This window comes from Athene cunicularia (assembly GCF_003259725.1).
Source record: "Athene cunicularia isolate RWA chromosome 28 unlocalized genomic scaffold, athCun1 chr28_part1, whole genome shotgun sequence".
Taxonomy (NCBI): Eukaryota; Metazoa; Chordata; class Aves; order Strigiformes; family Strigidae; genus Athene; species Athene cunicularia.
The window spans coordinates 12,119-16,771 of record NW_020799139.1 but is presented as its reverse complement, the minus strand read 5'-3'; the positions used below and the strand labels follow the sequence as shown (position 1 = coordinate 16,771).

Here is a 4,653-nt window from a genome sequence, read left to right as displayed (position 1 = left end):
CACTACAACACTGGGCTGGAAGGAGGGGTAGCACATTGCCCCCCAAAACCCTCTGACCCCAGCCTGGCTGGGTGCTGTGTCCCTGATGTCACCTGCTGGGGATGGTGGGGACGATGTTCTTACTTAGCACCAGACTAAGATCTGGTTTTCCCCCGACGTTTTGGGGGTGTCCTGCTGCAGGATCCTTCATGGCCAAATGCTGCCCAACTCATCAAGTGGGAACCAGCAACATCCCGCTCAGGTGGCACCTGGGGCGAATGTGGGAGCCTGTGACATCAGCACGAGCCTGCGTGACAAATGACACCATCAGACAGATTGGGCCCTTGTGATGTCGTCTTGCCGGGCAGAGGGACCGTTTGGGTGACAGCAGGGAGGACAGAGGGGGTGTGGGGGCAGGATGCTGATGACATCAGTGTGATCTGTGACATCAGATGGTGACAATCAGGAGGGGACAGAGAGAGGGGTCTGGGTAGGCAGGCTGGGGTGGGACATGGGACTGGCTGGGGTGTGGAGGAGCAGGAGGAGGAGGGTGGCCCCATGGAGCAGCATCCCCAGCTCATGGCCGCAGAGCCTGTCCTTGTGCTGGTGACATATTGACGGACAATTCTTAATCAAGTGGATTATTAATTAGCAGAAGGAGCTGGCTGTTTCATCCTCCCCATCTCGGCCGGGCTCGGAGCCGGTGTTTTATGCTAATAGAGCCTGTTATCGCGGCGCGGTCGGTAGCCGAGGCCGGCGCTGCCAGGAGAGCGCCGCGGCAGCGAGAGCTGTAATCGCAGATTTCATCAGCCACAGCTGAAGCCAACTGCGGCCCCCCCTCCACCCCCCCGGCCTGCAAGACCCCCGCGCCGGCCCAGGCACCCCTGGGAGGAGGAAAGGCTTGCATCCACGCCGCCATCCCTGGGGCTCGGGCGGTGACCTCACCCTCTGTGCACGTTGGTGACCTGAAACCTGCGGGATTTCACCCCAAAACTGGTGGGTGTCACCACGGGACTGGCCCTGGACTGGCAGCCGGTGGTTGGGCACCTGGCACAGCTGCCTGCCACGTGCCTCTGTCATCTGGGCCATGCGAGTGGAGGTGACAGCCATGTCCCCAGTGCTATGAGGGTCCCCCATCCATGTGTGTCCCTTGTTGGGGGGACTGCTGCGCCGGTGGCCCTGCCACAGAGAGCACAGGGTGCTGGGGACCAGCCCTGCGTCCCCCCAACTTGCCCACGAGGGTGTTACCCCCCAGGAGAGCACTTAGGCCACACTCAGCCTTGTCCCTGCTGCCTCCAGGCGGGGCCACCCCAGGGCCACTCGTCCGCCAGGTCGGGGACAGGTGGAGGGGGTTGGGGACCGGCTCCTCCACCCCCATCGGAGCTGACACCGGAGCCGTCCTCACCGCAGCTGCTGCCGTTTGCTGGATCCATCCCGCATTTCTCTGCCTTGTCTCAACCATCTGCCGAGATCCCCACAGCTTGGGGGGGGGTGCGTGCAGGTTTGCTCCCCGAATCCGTACCCACGGTCCCAGTCCCACAGCATCACCACGAGCTGGGCTCTGAGCATTTTGTTCGCCATTTCGGAACAGACGATTTAATTTTGGTCCTAATCCCTTCCAGCGCCGGGCTCACTTACCCGTGCGGCTGTCGGCGGAGATTACCCATCCCTAATTAAAGCTCGGCGCGTGTGGCGGCGATTCCCCGGGGACGCTTCCCCTGCCTTCCCGTCTCCCGTCAAGATCAAGGGGATAAACCAATGTTACCGGGAAAGTTAACGCCGGAGGAAGCGGGGACGAGCTGGCAGCAGCCGAGGCTCCGGAGGCAAATCCCTGCGCCGAGCGCTGCCTCGGGGCCTGGTGGGATGGCAGCGGGGGCTCAGGACTGGTGACACGAGTTGGGCAGGTCTCAGCCCAGCGCTGAGCCCTGTCTGGGGCACCTTTTTGTGGCCTTGCTGAGTACGTGGTGTCACCGGAGAGCTGGGTCCGCCGGCCAAGTGTCCCCAGGCCCTGAGGCTGGCAGGGGGGGGGGAGGTTTTGGGGTGCTGCAGCCCCCAGGGTGGGCATAACCCTTCATCAGGGTGCCAGCGCCGCTGTCCCGCTCCCACTTCTCACCTTCACCCCGAAATGTCCCGCTCGTGGCCCAGAGCACCCCGCTGTCCCCCGGTGAGGGGCACCTGGGCTGGCCGGGAGCAGGGAGAGCGGAGCTGCCTCCTTACAGGCAGCCCTGCCTGCACCTGCCCTCGCTCCCGGCTGCCGGATCCCGGCCGCACCAGCCGGGGTTTGGCAGGGGGGGAAGCAGAGCACCCGAAAATCCACCCACAGCCCCACGAGGTTATTTCCCAGGCCTGGTGGGGGGACGCGTGTTGCAGGCAGGGATGCTCCCCGCTGCCTGGCACGGCTGCTGCCTGCTTAATTGCGCTGAAAGCACAACAGATGGCAGAATGGCTTCAAGATGTTCTTTTGCAACATTTTGGTGCTGCCGGGCTCCTTCGCTCGCCTTCCTCCAAAACAGCTTCGAGGAGGGAGGGTGGGAAGAGCCCTGTGTGCATGGAGCGGGGGGGGACACACACACAATGACCCCAACCACCGTGGCCGAGCCCGGGGAGACGCTGCAGCCGGGGAATTAAAGGGAATTAAAACATTTGCTGGTTCCACACTGCAGCGCTTTCTTCCCGCTGTAATCCCTGGGTGTGCTGCCCTTCCTGCCTGCACCTCCGTCACCTGCCCGCTGGTCCCAGGGGACAAAAGCCCCTTTGGCAGCGCTGCCCGCGGTGGGGCCAAGTGCCCGCGGCAGCTGGTGGCAGCAGGTGGGTGCTGGGGGGTCACCTCCATCCCAGCCGGGGTTTTCGTGCTGGCAGCGGGGTGTTAAGAGACCTCGTGGGTTCTTCCAGCAGGTCAGGGTCCCGTCACGCTCCTGCCTGCGGGAAGGATCCGGCCCCGCTCCCCTCGCTGAACAGGTCCCAGTCCCACTGGTATCACCACAGCTGCAGCACTGGGAGCAGCGCCAGGGCCCAGCACCCACCAAGCACCCCAGGACGGTGTCACCCCCACCCTGAGCCTTGCTGGTGCTGGGCTCCATCCTGAGTGGCTGGGCAATGTCAGCACCCAGCATGGCTGTGCTGTACTGGCACCAGTCACCAGCACCCAGCGCCCAGCACGGTAGTGATGAGCTGGAACCCAGCACCAACAGCCAGCACCCAGCCCTGTCACCCAGCACCCAGCATGGCCGTGGTGGATCGGTACCCAGCACGGCTGTGCTGGACCAGTATCCAGCAACAATACCCAGCACCAGCATGTCTGTGCTACCTCCAGCACCAGCTCCCAGCACCAGCACCCAGCACCCAGCATGTCTGTGCTGCCTCCAGCACCAGCACCCAGCTCCCAGAACCAGCATCCAGCATATCTGTGCTGCCTCCAGCACCAGCACCCAGCTCCCAGAACCAGCACCCAGCACCAGCATGTCTGTGCTACCTCCAGCACCAGCTCCCAGCACCAGCACCAGCACCCAGCATGTCTGTGCTGCCTCCAGCACCCAGCACCCAGCTCCCAGTCCTGGCACACAGCATGGCTGCGCTGGACCAGTACCCAGCACCAGTGCCCAGCACCCATCATGTCTATGCCATACCAGGACCCATCCCTGGCACTCAGCACCCAGCATGACTCTACTGGACCGGCACCCAGCACCCAGCATGGCTGTGCTGCCTGGCACCCAGCACCCAGCCCTGTCAGGCAGCACCCAGCCCGGCTGTGCCGCTCCTCCACCTGCCTTCCCGGCAGCACACAGGGGAGCGGTGTATTAACACGCGGCTTTGATGAATTATTTATAAGGCAGGTGACCTCATTCATTCAGATTGATTTTCCTCCGTGTCACTCCAATTCCATCGTGCTCCTGGAACCGGCGGGCAGGCGGCACGGCAGGTACTGCGCCGCGGGGACAGACGGGGACAGCTCTGCTCTCGGCATGAGCCAAAGGCCCTCTGCCAGCTCAAGAATTATTATTTTTATTATTATTATTATTATTGTCGTTGCTGTTATAATTATTGGCATTATTACCACCATCACGCTCATCACTAAAATAGAGGATATAAAAAGATGCATATAAATACATATCTATTATTATAACATAAATACAGAATAAAAATCGAAATCCAATTATTAATATCGCTAATATTATTAATAATAAACCGTTACCCTCCTCCTGTCCACCTCTGGACCCCTGGGCCGTGCCCCCCCCGCACCTTGCCCAGTGCAGACAGACCCGCGGGTGCCCAGGCTGCTGCTGGCACAGCTGTCAGCAGGCAGGTGGCCCTGGGGCCACCAAGGGCCATGCTGTCACCTCTGCGGGGTGTCCCCAGGCGGGAGGGTGGGAGATGGCAGCCTGGCTGCTCTCCATAGCCCATCGCCTTAAGGGCGTGGGCTACAAAGGCATTGCCGGGTTAAAACTGGAGATATACGGAGATGTATTTATATTTAAAAAGAAATGTTCTTCTCTATGTTCAACCAGATGCTTGAGTTTATTTAAAAAATATATATATATATATATAAAATGTGTGTGTCTGTGTCTCTGTGTGTATGTATGTGTGTTTATATATATACACACACACACATATATATATTTGATCCTCCCGGTGTGGCCGCTGCTGGTGCTGCTCCAGCCCCATCCCACCAGCACC

General features: G+C 60.7%; 1 protein-coding gene across 1 annotated transcript in view; it reads right to left on the bottom strand.

Moving 5' to 3' along the window:
* The window catches only part of TNFAIP8L1 (TNF alpha induced protein 8 like 1), a 12,344-nt gene extending 10,679 nt beyond the window's left edge, over window positions 1-1,665 (bottom strand). The window contains exon 1 of the mRNA XM_026865098.1: window positions 1,618-1,665. The gene's annotated coding sequence lies outside the window, so the exon portion shown is untranslated. The remainder of the gene's footprint in view (window positions 1-1,617) is intronic.
* Between the last annotated feature and the right edge of the window lie 2,988 nt (window positions 1,666-4,653).